This window comes from Salvelinus fontinalis, chromosome 6 (genome assembly GCF_029448725.1).
Source record: "Salvelinus fontinalis isolate EN_2023a chromosome 6, ASM2944872v1, whole genome shotgun sequence".
Taxonomy (NCBI): Eukaryota; Metazoa; Chordata; class Actinopteri; order Salmoniformes; family Salmonidae; genus Salvelinus; species Salvelinus fontinalis.
Window position 1 is genome coordinate 55,328,556 of NC_074670.1, and position 16,402 is coordinate 55,344,957.

A 16,402-nucleotide genomic window follows, 5' to 3' on the forward strand; every position below is an offset into this window, starting at 1 on the left:
GGCGAGGGGACGGACTAAGTTATACTGTTACATTTGCAAGTTAATGAGAAACACTGTATTTCGAATCATTCATTCTATGACCTTTGCTAATATTCAATCAGCCTGACTGTCTAAGCAATATTTGCATGAGGTAAAGGTGGGATGGTCTTTGTATGTCAGACACCCTCTTAGACGGCACTTGGGGGCCTAACAAGAATGGGACGATAATGGTGTAAGTATGTGTCAAGAAATATTCCATAAATAAACACTATGTCTAACTCGAAACGTTCAGCGCCCACTCCCGTTAAACTAGGTCCTTAAAACAACACTGATGCCGTTTTAGTGAGCCAACAGGCGAGAAAAAACAGAATAGTACGCTCTCCAGCGACAAAGCACTTGAAAGGTAACATAATAGGGCATGCTTGCAGAGATATAGCAGACTACACAGTGGTATATATAAGACGTTTCTCGGCCATTCTCTTTGTCAGAGCCCTCTACCCAAATGCTGCTCAGAGCTAAGAGCTAAATCTGGTTCTTATCTCGTGAAAAGTCAAATGTAACCAAACAAGTGCAGGGAAAAAGTGGGCACTGGGTCTGCACGTGCTCAGTCTCTGGACTCACGCCATCGAGCTCCACTGGGTGTTACAGCTCATGCTGACAAATAGCAGGAGAAGAGAAAAGGAACCTCTAAATATGTTTTAGTGTTTCATGCCTGATTTGAAGGTGAATAAGTAAATTGGTAGTTATTATTATAGAAACTTTATTAACAATTCATATAATAGAAAACAGAACATAATACTATTTTTGAGTAGGACAGACAGACGGCTGGACGGACGCACTTACGCACGCACACACACTTTCCCCAACTGTCACACACCCCTGCTGCCAAACCTACAACTTGTCATAGCCCATTATGGGAGCAGTCACCCAATGTCTCCTCCTCGACACCTGGCAGAAAACAAATCCATTCACTGCTCCATCCTCCATCCTCCAGTCTAAAGACTTGTCCCCTCTCTCTACATGAGTGCAAGGCCACAGGACATGGGGGGAAGCAGGCCTGGCAGTGATTAAAAGCCCAAATGTCACGACACGCTGCCAGCTGCCGCCCGCTTTGATATTCTAAGGCTGGATGATGCTTATTTGATCGTTTCATTAGATAATTTGGTCTAGGTGTCAAAGAGGTTCTGTATGTCTGTGCTGCAGTTATTAAGCTCAATTATAGCTGCCAGAAAGAGGCAGAACTGAGCCAGGTCTGTGAGCTCCTTTCAGAGTGTCTGTTTAAGAGCCACCGAGAGAGTCACAGAAATTGCTATTCATAACACCTAACGGCTTATAAATTAAGATTCCTCTAATTATTCATAATCACACAAATACACTCCATACGCTCGCTGAAAAAAATACAAATAAAATGGTGTCTCGTTCTCAATTTGGAAGCCCGCAAAACTGCGCTATGCCACTGCTTGAATGGTGTTATTCAAGCTCTTCCTCATCGAGAACATCAGCCTAATGATATCCCCTGTTACTTTCATATTCAAATTAATTGTAATAAATGTCACAAAATATTAAGGTTTGTCTATATCTATTACACTGTTTATCCATTATGCATGGTATTTATAATACAGGGACAAGATAGACGTCAATATGAGGTATATTATCATTTCAGACGTCAAGTTTCCAAAATTGCCTGCATGACGTATGCCCACACATACGTGCAAAACAGTTTTTTTAACCACTTTCATATTAGATTTAATAGACATGCCGGGAAATGTGTAGCTGAAAGAATGTCAACCACATGTTTAAAAGTAAATAGGCCCGCGAGAGTTGAAACAAGGACCCATAAGGCTAATCAAACCTAATTTCATCATCCATTTCTGCTTTGGTCCGCCAACATTTTCCCTGTCATGTTATTCTTCTGGCTTTCTCCTGGGCAACGGTAATCCAGCCATAACTAGGCCCTGCCATACTGAATTAGGAGCCAAGTACCATAGTGTGAATGTGTATATTTGCTTTTTATATAATGTTAAAGAGGTTCTCAGCATTGGTCTGGACCACAACAGTGTAGGGGAAATGAATTAATTGCTGATGGATGTGGAAGGGATATAAGAAAGAACAATTAAAGCCATAATTTAAAGAGGCTATACAGAACTTTTGGCTCTGGGCGTGCTCTTGAACCAAAAGCGGTCCCCTAAATAGAAATAAATATGGTCCAGAAATTACACTATATATACAAAAGAATGTGGAAACCCCTTTACATTAGTGGATTCAGCTATATCAGCCACACCCATTGCTGACAGGTGTATAAAATCGAGCACACAGCCATGCAATCTCCATTGATAATCATTGGCAGTAGAATGGCCTTCCTGAAGAGCTCAGTGACTTTCAACATGTCATCGTCATAGGATGTCACCTTTCCAACAAGTCAGTTCATCAAATTTATGCCCTGCTAGAGCTGCCTCTGTCAACTGTAAGTGCTGTTATTGTGAAGTGGAAACATCTAGTAGCAACAACTGCCCAGGCACGAAGTGGTAGGCCACACAAGCTCACAGAACGGGACTGCCGAGTGCTGAAGCGCCTAGTGAGTAAAAATCGTCTGTCCTCGGTTGCAACACTCACTACCAAGTTCCAGTGGTGTAAAGCTCACCACTATTAGACTCTGTAGCAGTGGAAACGTGCCCTCTGGAGTGATGAATCACCCTTCACCATCTGGCAATGCAACGGATGAATCTGGATACCAGGAGAACGCTACCTGCCCCCAATGCATAGTGCCAACTGTAAAGTTTGGTTGAGGAGGAATAATGGTCTGGGGCTGTTTTTCATAGTTCAGGCTAGGCCCCTTAGTTCCAGTGAAGGCAAATCTTAACGCTACAGCATACAATGACATCACTAATGCTCTTGTGGCTGAATGGAAGCAAGTCCCTGGATCAATGTTCCAACACCTAGTGGAAAGCCTTCCCAGAAGAGTGGAGGCTGTTATAGCGGCAAAGGGGGGACCAACTCCATATTTATGCCCATGATTTTGGAATGAGATGTTCACATACTTTTGGTAATGTATTGTACCTCTTTAGACCGTATTGTAGCATATGTAGCATATGAACCATACAGCCAATATTCAAAACAAAATTTGACATGAGGAATTTGGAACTGAACTTCTACAGTGTATATTTCATATGACAACATAAAATGTACAAAATAATATTGAAATGGTACTACTCCCACCATCTTAACAATAGTATAGTAATTGTTTGTTTAATTAACATTTAATTTGTTAGCCATAATAGGGGAAAAGAATTATAAACCAAGCCCTGTTTCCTTATGCTTCTGCTGCAGTCAGGGTGGTGTTTTGCCGTGGTGTTGGGTTTCCACTAAATAACACAGCCACAAAGTCATAATTGGCTATATTGTAAAAAATATATGAAAACAAAAATGTGCTTTATGGTCTTAAATTAAGGTTAGGCATTAGGTTAGCAGTGTGGTTCAGGTTAGGGTTAAGGTTTATCTTTTAAATCAGATTTTAAGAAGAGAAATTGTAGAAATAGGCGGGGTTAGGACTTTGTGGCTGTGTTAACTATTGACGACTGTGGCATTGGCACAGTGTAGGAGTGTTAAACCTCTTAGACTGGGAGGAAGAAATGACAGGACTCCCTTCAAGCTCCCCTCTGTTCTTCCAATGGAGTCCTTCGTTGAGGAAAGAAACATCATAAGTACATAGTCCCAGTGAAACTGTTTCTCTTTCCCCTCCTGGTGGTGTTGCCTTTCAGAGTCCTCAATGCCCCCGTCTCTTTTACCAGAAAGAATCAGAGTCCTATCAGTGAAATCAAAGGTGATTACACAGCTCACTAGTCATTTAGGATTTCTGTGGCTGCGGTAAGTATGTAACACAGGCCGCAGCCTCAAAGTCTCTGTTTATTCAGTGAAAGTGCTCTGTAATTTATTTAAAATAATCTATTTTAACAAATAAAGAGGTCATTGAGTGAGCGCATTGCTGCAGGCACACATTTAAATACCTCTTTAACAGTCTCACTGGCTGACAGGCTGCTTGGCTGGCAGGCTGGACTGGACGGGCGCAGGGGCAGGCCTCCTACTCTGAACAAAGTGATTCACCAAATTTGAGGAGCGGGATTCTGGGATCGTATTGGCTATTTTGGGGTTTATTTACCCCCTGGTTAACTGGGCCTGTGTGGACATTCTGGAGGCCTGTGTGGACGTTCCGGGGGCCTATGTGGACGTTCCGTGGGCCTGTGTGGACGTTCCGTGGGCCTGTGTGGACGTTCCGGAGGCCTGTGTGGACGTTCCGGGGGCCTGTGTCGACGTTCCGGGGGCCTGTGTGGACGTTCCGGGGGCCTGTGTGGACGTTCCGGGGGCCTGTGTGGACGTTCCGGGGCCTGTGTGGACGTTCCGGGGGCCTGTGTGGACGTTCCGGGGGCCTGTGTGGACGTTCCGGGGGCCTGTGTGGACATTCCGGGGGCCTGTGTGGACGTTCCGGGGGCCTGTGTGGACGTTCTGGAGGCCTGTGTAGACGCTCTGGGGTCTGGAGTAAATATGACAGGTAGAGATCACAAGGAGAACCTCTCAACGATTTTGAATGGCTTGAAATAGAGCTGTTTTTTCCTGCATACCAGAACATCTCCCCACTCGTTTCTGTGGTTCCGTCCTGTAGCTCAGGTGCACTGTATCTGCATTATGGATGGCTGTCTGATGGAGCTCAGGGCGCCACATAGGTGGACACATCAAACGAGGAGGCTAGTGCAACTGTAAAGAGCCCCAGTCATATAAATGGAACCAAAGTACTTTGCTTCGTTTGGACTTATTTGCTCTTATTTGTTTTCTCACCACACAGCGCCGTACTTGGCGGCTTGCAGAGCTCAGTGATTTTTTTCCTTTTGACCAACCATAAGCATACAGAGGGATATGTATGAAGTCTAATGACTGTTTTTATGTTGCTGAAGGACTCAATTCGTCCAATCCTAAATTGTATAATTGAATATGGTTTATTAACAATTAGTGAATTTGACATGTTAACCTGTGCACACCAGTATGTATGAATGTATAATGGTGTGCCACAGTTATGATGGTAGCTGATGAATTAGAGTTATGTGAGACTATTTAATGCACTTCTTTTACACCGTGGTGGTCATATAGCATGCTTCTTGTTTCTATGGATGGCTGTGCCAGACAATATGTGGGTATCTGACAGGTAGAGGTTTCATTGTAAAATATGTGTGAGGAGTAAGGGCTCATTCTGTGGCTTATTTTTAGACTTTTAATATGCATTCAGGGAGTGGAGAAGACTGACATTTCATCAAACTTCTCTACAAAAATATCAGTCGGCCATGACTGGCACCTGGGGCAATAAGTGGTTGCTGTGCACTGAGCCTGTTCTACTAGGGCCAAAGAAAACCTGGTTTAGTGTGACCACCGTTTCCCAGAGAAATACCAAGGAAAAGGGAGATAAACTGAGAATGGGAGAAGCACAACCTTAATATGAAGATGTGGTCACTTCAGATATTGGTATGAGTATATGGCTTTTGGATTTACTTTGGGATGTCTTCTGAATCGTATTGTCTTTCAAACCTGAGCAAACCAGTACACACATGCATACTTGTATATTTGAGAGTAGATTTATTGTCAATATCTGTTTGTTCAATATCTGTCTGTCTGCCTTGATCTGAGAACAGATCATGGCTGTCTTGACTAACCTTCAGTGAACAGTGCTGTCTGTCTCTAATAGCTGACATTGTGGTTAGGGTCAGTGAGTTAGGGGTTTGGGTTGGACTGATGGATTGCTTTACTAATGATTTTGGCCCGGGACTCAGCTTGTTTTAAAGGGCAGCCATTCGGGCAGCGAGTTTAAGTTTCATACGATGTTATGGATAGGAGGGATTGTGCGCAGCGCTCCTCTTCACCGGCCAAACACCACGGTTGATTATTTAATGTACTTGTTTTACAAACCAAGTCTTAATCTGCAGAGCAAAGAAACAAGTAATTCGACCAGCGCAGCTAATTTTAACGACTGAGCGGAGGGGGGGGGGGGGGGGGGGGGCCCCCATGTTTTACAGAGGCGCAACGTGCAGACCGAATGGAAAGTGCCGTTTTGTACAGTCCATTATACAGTAGATATATATTGGGGTGTAAAATAACATTTTGTCTCTGACCTGAGGTGTTTGGCTCCAGTGAAGGATGCCCCTGCAACCACGGCCACCCAGGATGCTCTGTTTTGAGGGAACGTGCCCCACCTCTCAATGGGGGCAGTAAGGTCCTGTGGCCACATATCCAATAGGCCTGTCAATCACAGTGAGGGAGAAAGGGTTCTATCCTGGGGTCAACACCTATGTTCTCCAGCTGAGAAAGCAAGCCCCGGTCTCTCAGAAGACAGCAGGGATTTAACATTGAATCCTCTCTTTTGTATTTTGAGAAGTGAGGCTCGAGGAACTCCTTCAGTGAGGAATAAAGGGAAGAGTTTTAATGATGAAATTTGACAGTGGCAACATTTTATAAAATGGGCTAACCGACAACAAATCATATGCCAAGCTACATCTGCTGGTGGCGATTGGTTGTGTCTCCTGTCGATCCAAATAACAAATGTGATCTTGGATCTGTCTTTAGGCCTACTGTATCCGTCCTTGTTTCTGTTGTCAATTTGTACCAGATGCTTGGAACTTGTCTAAACACCTGTAGTCATGACATGTGTCTGAGAGGTATCAGTGCTGTACAGCACGGCTCTTCATGTCTGGTGTCAATTTGTGGCAGAAGCTTTGAACCCCTAATTAAATGATTGGGATTAAGACATGTAACACTGCTGATTTGAGCTCAAAGAGATAAAAGGCAGAGTGGAAGAAGAGGGTGTGATGGACTCATGTTTGGGACGGTGTCACGTCGCAGTGTAACTTAGCACGGGGCTACGCTTCTTTGGGTGTCGGTTACGTTTAAGTGGCTAATCTGTGTGGGTGATCGCACATGAGGGGGACAACAGGGAGGTCAGTGTTTTGGGTGGAACATGTGGAGAAGGTGTGGGGGATCTTCCTGCCATTCATGGCTCATTCAACTGAACCCTGGTGACCTGTGCCGCCCTTAACCCTTCCCCCTCCCCTAAACCACATCATTTCCACCATTGAGATCACAGTATGGGTCCAGAAATGTGATGCTCTTGTTTCCAGGGGGGCTATATCTGTGTTACCCCCACAGACGGTTCGCATTAGTCATTCGAGCTACATAAGAAAGGTTAAGATAACGTCCAAAGTGGAAAAAATTGGGCAGTTAACTTCAAACTGATTGTAACCAGGACTGTGAACTATTGTTCACCTGGGACAATAACTGGCATGCAGGGTCTCTTTATCGCTCTCTTTCCATCTTAATTGTCTTCTATTGGTTCTATTTTACTGTACAGTATTTTCATCTTCATCATTCATTTGATTTGATTTGATTTATTCCCTCAAACTATACTCTATGTTTCATCTCACCCTCACCTCATCTCCATATCCTTGTATCTATCCTGAACCATACACACACACGTACCCACCACACACACACTTTGCCCAACTGGCAGCCATCTGTTGATAATTACAGCAGAGAACTTGTGATATTTAATATTTCCTCACCACTTGAACAAATAAGCTATGCTAACTGCAAGGTACTTCACCAGAGGAGTAGCTGAGATGTGCAGCATGAAGGGAACTGTGTGCACTTTGGCCAAAGCTGTGTTGTTAAACTTCCATAGAATTTCAATCTCCACATATATAAAAAAAAATCAGCTTTAAAATCCACCACCCACCCCACACACCCCAAAACCACAAAAACGTAAACAGTGAACAAACACTATAAATCATGGTTAAAATGAGATATAAATAGTTATACACACACATAGACAAATACACACAACCTCACACACACACAAGTGGTTGATGCGTTTCGAAGGTGTTGCAGGCTGTTGAGCATCAGGAGATTCACAAGACACTTATTAATGGCCCTTTACAAAGATGCCTTTGTGACCCGCAAGACCCTGTGCCTCTCTCTCTCTCTCTCTCTCTCTCTCTCTCTCTCTCTCTCTCTCTCTCTCTCTCTCTCTCTCTCTCTCTCTCTCTCTCTCTCTCTCTCACTCTCACTCTCACTCTCACTCTCACTCTCACTCTCACTCTCACTCTCACTCACACTCACACACATGGAGCAAGTCCGTTGAGAAGGCACACAAACACTAGCTGAACCCTCTTGGCTCTTTTTCTTTTAGCTTACAATATATTTGGAGAGTGAAATATAAAGGTAGGCATGTGGGCCCTTTAGAAAAATGAGATATACTGTCATGCTTTAACAAACCTGTTGGTGAGTATGCTTCCAAATGGTTTGACATCTACTGTAAAGATGGTTTGACATCTATCCAAGCCAGTACACTGTACAGATGGTTTGACATCTATCCAAGCCAGTACACTGTACAGATGATTTGACATCTATCCAAGCCAGTACACTGTACAGATGGTTTGACATCTATCCAAGCCAGTACACTGTACAGATGGTTTGACATCTATCCAAGCCAGTACACTGTACAGATGATTTGACATCTATCCAAGCCAGTACACTGTACAGATGATTTGACATCTATCCAAGCCAGTACACTGTCCAGATGGTTTGACATCTATCCAAGCCAGTACACTGTACAGATGGTTTGACATCTATCCAAGCCAGTACACTGTACAGATGGTTTGACATCTATCCAAGCCAGTACACTGTACAGATGGTTTGACATCTATCCAAGCCAGTACACTGTACAGATGGTTTGACATCTATCCAAGCCAGTACACTGTACAGATGATTTGACATCTATCCAAGCCAGTACACTGTACAGATGATTTGACATCTATCCAAGCCAGTACACTGTACAGATGGTTTGACATCTATCCAAGCCAGTACACTGTACAGATGGTTTGACATCTATCCAAGCCAGCACAGAAACTCAAGGAGACTTTGTTGGAACTGCAGCATAGAAAATGAGTAGTGAAAATGTTGATTCAAAAATCCTAATTATATCACTCTCCCATATTTCATAAAGTACAGTGCTCTGCATGAAAAACCCATAACACACACTCATTCAAATATTTATTTCAAGATCCATTCAAACATACTGTGAGTTTCATAAATATCTGCTGGGCATTTCAGAAAAGATACGATTACCTTGTGAGACAATAAGTAAACAGAGCCAACGACAGCCCACATTGACAGCCCACATTGACAGCCCACATTGACAGCCCACATTGACAGCCCACATTGACAGCCCACATTGACAGCCCACATTGACAGCCCACATTGACAGCCCACATTGACAGCCCACATTGACAGCCCACATTGACAGCCCACATTGACAGCCCACATTGACAGCCCACATTGACAGCCCACATTGACAGCCCACATTGACAGCCCACATTGACAGCCCTCCATACATTATTACCAGGAGCTGCCTTCCCTATGCTTAAAATGATTTCACCATATGTACCAAGGCACTCCTCCTTCCTCCCAACAGATGAAAGCTACCCGCTTGGGCTCTGTCAGCTGGAGACATCAACTAAGGGAGTATGGCTTATTTCCCTCCCAGCAGATGAGAGGGGTGGTGTGGGGAAGAGGTTAGCTACACACTGGGGACCTCCTGACAGTGGGCTGCCAAGGACCGCCAGGGTGAGAGGGAGAGAAGAAATGACAGGCCACATTCTGATCCCCCCTCCCTCAGGGCAGCAGAGTGAGAGAAAGAGAGAGATGCCACTATGTAATGCATGTCTGTGCTAGTGTGCGCACGTGGAGTAAGGACTATTGTAGCCTATGGACTATTATTTGCAGGTAATAATCAAATACGGGGTCATTCATTGACACTGATCTTACTAGCGAGACCAGGTATCCCCTGACAGGGAGCAGTTTGGTCCCTAATCCCTATAAAAGTTCTATTGATTTACAATGAAAAGGTTATCAGTTAATCTAAATAGTGTCGTCCTTCCAAAGGTGTATCACCATCATGAACTGTCTGAAAGGTAGGATAGTGTAAGATTCACATACGCCATTGAAATGGCCATGTTGCCTTTCATAAAATATATCCTGTGAGCCTGTGTGACTGTGACAGCTCAATAAAGCCAGCCCTGTTGGGCAGGACTCGGCACTCTCTGCAGTGGCAGTCAGGGGCTTATTAAAGAGGCAGGGCAACAACCGCCATGATGGATGACAGAGAAATAAGTATCTGGGCTGGGGGAAACATCTAATTAAGAGAGGGGTGGCCCTGCTCGTTTGTCCCAGTGGGGCTTCTTAGACCCTCAGTCTTGTGAATAGGATAGTGTGGTGAGGTGCTGTGAGGGGCTGCAGGGATGAACCAAAGGTGGGCACTTTTGCCAACCACAGCATGTGGCCTGCTTCACCTCACCACATGCGATCGGCCCTGTCACGTGCCACGACCCGTCAGATAATCAAGCCCTTCTCATCCCCACATCGGAGTACTTCCCCTCTAATTTATTGGCTTATAAAAATGACTTTTGGTCAGATTTCTATGTCTCTAAAAAGACCAGCCTGGTTTTCCCCCCACATAGTGCCCCATTCATCATAGATTGGAGTAGGGAGACCTACTTCTCTTACATTTCCTGTACTTTCAGTGGCAGAGCTCCAGGGGTTGGCGGAGTTCCAAGGGTTGGCACAAATCAAACGTACCCAAAAATGAATTATTTCCAGATTTTTTTTAGGGGTATCAAAAGGGACCATCTATAATATTTCTACCATTTGGACAAGGTTGTTCTGTGGAATTGTGATTGCATGGTACAAACCAATATGCAATTTTTTACATTCTCTGTACTTCCCATTGGGTGGAGGGAGCCTGTGGCATTCTAACTACTCTCCCCCTAGCTTGTGGACCTTGGTGGTGAATCTGGTGTTAGTAATACATAACTCTCCCTGTCATAAAGAAGGAAACCATGATTCTTCATCCTGTCATTTTATTCCACATCAGTACACTAAGTCTAAATATGAGGCTTACTCCAAGACCATTTTCGAATGTTCTGTGATCACGCTAACTACTCTATGTTGGAGTTTTTTATGAGCTCAGACTGTTTTATTGGATTTTAAGGACATATGAATGTGGTTACCTTTTTCATAATGTGTACTCTATTACAGACAAGGGATGTGAAGTCATCAGAGGAGTACAGTACACTTGTAATATAATTGATTCATTTGACAGCTAGATAACTGACCAGTGGTTGTATTTTTGGTCAATAAAGGTTATTGGTCTTGAATATGGGTCCTATGTCTAACCTCGATCATGCCTAGATAGTGACCATCCCAAACAGTGTTGGTTGATATTGGTTGATGTTTAGAAGGCTAAGATATTCCAATACATAATATGTATTCTCGTTGGAACACAAAGAGGGGTCAGACTAAACTCTTCACTAGTAATAAGCCTACATCAGACCACACAGTAGGTTAAAGGGACTTTACCCTTTCAAATCAAAGTTTATCAGCTGTTTTCAAATGTAATCTAACATCAAGATGAGACCATGTCCCATGCCTCCACCCCAAATTGATAGGCACCGAATAAAAACAGGAAAAACAGGAAAATGTCATTTTTATTGCTTATCTTTTCCATTCATTTGAGATTGAGGTCTATAGCTGAATCTACACAAGCACAACCAATGTCATTGGACATGGTTTCATCTTGACATTACTCTAGTCAACCTACAACATTGTTTTACATGTCGGTGTTAGGTAAAATTGTTGAACGTGATGTTATGAAAATGCTTTTAGAACACATTATTTGACGGTTTTCAAGCACGCTTACAGAGATGTTGCCGCAGCCATATTGAAACAATGTCATTGGAACGGAAGAGTGTCTGCACGCCTACTTTACTCATGGCTTTTTTTTTAACAAGTCTGATCAAGATTTGAATAAACTAAATCTAAAACTACCAATTTGAGATGGAAAAACAAGAAACTACTAACAATCATGATAACAAACCTTTATAGTCCAGTTAAAAATCCACTTGCATGTGTTTTTGAACTCATTCAGCTGTAGGCTACATTACATTACAGTGATTTTCACATGGGCGGGGGCATCAGATCTATTGTTATAGTACCTGGCATTAGCAAGTTAGCTAAATGCATTATGTCCACAATAACAAAGCAGGTAGCTACCATTGAATAAGCCTTTATAGTCCAGTCAAAACCTACTTGAACATGTTTTTGTGTTCATTCAGCGAGCAAGGTCTAGCTGTGTTAAACATTACAGTAGTTTTGACATGGGCATCGGCTGATACTGTTAACTAACAAGAAAAAACAAGGTTAGTAAGCTAAATGCACAATAATAAAGTAACTTTTGCACAGAGGGAATTTAGATGTGCCAAACCTAGGAGAGACTAGCCAGTTTGCTGGCTGTTTGCTGGCTGGAAAAAGTAGTATTCAGTCAACGCAAGCTAGCTAGCTACTGTAGCTAGGTGTCTGTTTGAAAGAGTTAGCTACATACATGTAGGATTGTTAAGTGTTCACTCCTATTTGTAGGCCGTCATTGTAAATAAGAAATTGTTTCATAACTGACTTGCCTAGTTAAATAAAGGTAAAATAAAAAATATGTGTATTTTTTAAATAAATTGCAGCTAGTTGTGAGACTTACCAAATGATGCTGCCAATATTAATTTAGAAGTCCATAATCCATAATCCACAGTAAAATCCTGTACTGTAGCAAGCTGTTATGCTAACGTCACTTGCTATGAAGCTAGCTAGCCAGCTAGTCCGTAGTTTTGGACTAGCTGGCTAGCTAGCTAAGCTAGCCCACCTTCACAGTGTCACGCCCTGACCATAGAGAGACTTTTATTCTCTGTGTTGGTTAGGTCGGGGTGTGACTAGGGTGGGTTATCTAGGTTATTATATATCTATGTTGGCCTGGTATGGTTCCCAATCAGAGGCATCTGTTTATCGTTGTCTCTGATTGGGGATCATATTTAGGCCACCTTTTCCCACTGGGTTTTTGTGGGATCTTGTTTATTTGTGTGTAGTTGCCTGTGAGCACTGCATTTGACTTCACGTTTCGTTTGTTCTGTATTGTTTTGGTGAGTTTCATTAATTAAACATGTGGAACTCTAAGCACGCTGCGCCTTCGTCCGTTAATTCTACAAACGATCGTGACAGAAGATCCCACCACTCACGGACCAAGCAGCGTGCACAGGAGGAGAGGGTATCCTGGGCCTGGGAGGATATCCAAGAAGTAAGGACATCCTGGATTTGGGAAGAGATAATGGCAGGAGACGAAAGCCTTCCATGGAAGTAGACGCAAGCGGTGAAGGATGGACAGCAACAACGGCAGGGTTCGCGGCCACGACACAAGCCCAAGAAGCAGCCTCAAAATATTTTTTTGGGGGGGTATACACGGGGTTGTCGGCGAAGTTGAGGGGTGAGTCAGAGACCGTCGAGGAGTTATTGGACAAATTGGAGGAGAGTGAACGGAGTAGTGAGTTAGAGACCTTCGAGGACTTGTTGGAGAAATTGGAGGAGAGTGAAGCGAGAGAGCTATTGGTTTGGCGTAGTATGCACGGCATTCGCCCTGAGGAGCGTGTTAGCCGTCCGATGCCACCTGTGCCAGCTCCCCATACTCGTCCTGAGGAGCGTGTCATTTGTCCGGTACCATCTGTGCCGGCTCCACGCACCAGGTCTCCAGTACGCCTCCACAGCCCAGTACGTCCTGAGCCAGCTCCCCGCACTCACCGTGCGAAGTGTGTCATCGTTCCGGTACAAGTTGTGCCGGCTATACGCACCAGGTCTCCAGTGCGCCTCCACAGCCCGGTGCATCCTGTGCCATCTCCTCGCACTTGCCATGCGGAGTGTGTCATCGTTCCGGTACAAGTCGTGCCGGTTCTACGCACCAAGTCTCCAGTGCGCCTCCACAGCCCAGTACGTCCTGAGCCAGCTCCCCGCACTCGCCGTGCGAAGTGTGTCATCGTTCCGGTACAAGTTGTGCCGGCTATACGCACCAGGTCTCCAGTGCGCCTCCACAGCCCGGTGCATCTTGTGCCATCTCCTCGCACTTGCCGTGCGGAGTGTGTCATCATTCCGGTACAAGTCGTGCCGGTTCTACGCACCAAGTCTCCAGTGCGCCTCCACAGCCCAGTACGTTCTGTGCTAGCTCCCCGCACTCACCGTGCGGAGTGTGTCATCGTTCCGACATCATCTGTGCCAGCTCTACACACCAGGTCTCCAGTGTGCCTCCACAGCCCAGTACGTCCTGTGCCTCCTCCTCGCACTCTCCCTCCAGAGCACCTCCCCAGTCCAGTACGTCCTGTGCCTCCTCCCCGCATTCGCCCTGAAGTGCGTGTCACCAGTCCGGTGCCACCTGTACCGGCCCCACGCATCAGGTCTCCAGTGCGCCTCCCCAGTCCGGTATGTCCTGTGCCTGCTCCTCGCACTCTCCCTCAAGTGCGCCTTCCCAGTCAGGTACATCCTGTGCCTGCTCCTCGCACTCTCCCTCAAGTGCGCCTTCCCAGTCAGGTACGTCCTGTGCCTGCTCCTCGCACTCTCCATGAAGTGCGTGTCGCCAGTCAGGTACGTCCTGTGCCTGCTCCCCACACTCGCTCTGAAGTGCGTGTCCCCAGTCCGGTGCCACCTGTGCCAGCCCCACGCATCAGGCCTCCAGTGCGCCTCCCCAGTCCAGAGCTTCAGGCGACGGTCCCCAGTCCAGAGCTTCAGGTGACGGTCCCCAGTCCAGAGCTTCAGGCGACGGTCCCCAGTCCAGAGCTTCAGACGATGGTCCCCAGTCCAGAGCTTCTGGCGACGAGTCCCAGTCCAGAGCTTCCGGCGACGGTTCACAGTCCGGAACCTCCTGAGACCGTCCACAGTCCGGAACCTCCTGAGACGGTCCACAGTCCGGAACCTCCTGAGACGGTCCACAGTCCGGAACCTCCTGAGACGGTCCACGGTCCGGAACCACCTGCGATGGTCCACGGTCCAGAACCTCCAGCTCCATGGCAGGAGCCTTCCTCTGCGCCGATGTCCAGTCCAGGCACGGCGTCCAGTCCCGCTCCAGGGCCGGAACCTTCCTCTGCGCCAGTGCCCAGTCCAGGCACGGCGTCCAGTCCCGCGCAAAGGCAGGAGCCTCCAGCGAGGGTTCCCAGTCCAGAGCCTTCAGCGAGTGTTCCTAGTCCAGATCCTCCAGCGAGGGTTCCTCGTCCAGAGCTTCCGGCGACGGTCCCCAGTCCAGAGCCTCTTGCGAGGGTCCCCAGTCCAGAGCCTCCAGCGAGGGTTCCTAGTCCAGAGCCTCCAGCGAGGGTTCCCAGTCGAGACCCTCCAGCGAGGGTTCCTAGTCCAGAGCCTCCTGCGAGGGTTCCCAGTCCAGAGCCTCCAGCGAGGGTTCCCAGTCCGGAGCCTCCAATGATGATCCACGGTCCGGAGTCCCTGGCGATGATCTACGGTCCGGTTCCTCCTGCGACAATCCACGGTCCAGAGTCCCCGACGACGATCCACGGTCCGGAGCTTCCGGCGACAATCCACGGTCCGGAGCCTCCGGCGACGATCCACGGTCTGGAGCCTCTGGCGACGATCTATGGAGGCTCTGGACTGGGGACCCTCGCAAGAGGCTCTGGACTGGGGACCGTCGCCGGAAGCTCTGGACCGTGGATCGTCGGAGCCGCCCCCGACGTTAGATGCCCACCCGAACCCACCCCGATTGAGTCAGGTTTTGCGGCCGGAGTCCGCACCTTTGGGGGGCTGCTGTCACGCCCTGACCACAGAGACCCTTTTATTCTCTATGTTGGTTAGGTCGGGGTGTGACTAGGGTGGGTTATCTAGGTTATTATATGTCTATGTTGGCCTGGTATGGTTCCCAATCAGAGGCAGCTGTTTATCGTTGTCTGATTGGGGATCATATTTAGGCAACCTTTTCCCACTGGGTTTTTGTGGGATCTTGTTTTTGTGTGTAGTTGCCTGTGAGCACTGCATTTGACTTCACGTTTCGTTTGTTCTGTATTGTTTTGGTGAGTTTCATTAATTAAACATGTGGAACTCTACACACGCTGTGCCCTGGTCCGTTAATTCTACAAACGAATGTGACACACAGTATATTTTTTATTAATTTGTAATTTATGCCATGTTACCTAACAGGATAGCGTTCTAAAAATGCACTTATTTGCATACTTTTTATTGTTGTCAAAATGTAAATATTCTTCATCTGGGCTCACTGTCAGACTAAACTTTCAGGTGATTATCAAGAATGCTTAAAAATAAAGGAGAGCCGCACACTCTAGGAGCTCAGATGCAAAAATGTAATTACCAACGTTTCGACAGCCAAGCTGTCTTCATCAGGGTATAATCACAAACACTGCGGGATGACTCGTTTATATAGTGTCAAAAGACACACAGGTGTCTGTCATCATGGCCAAGAGTGGCCTAATATCATTGGTTAATTCTCAAATATTAAAATGGCATACAAAGA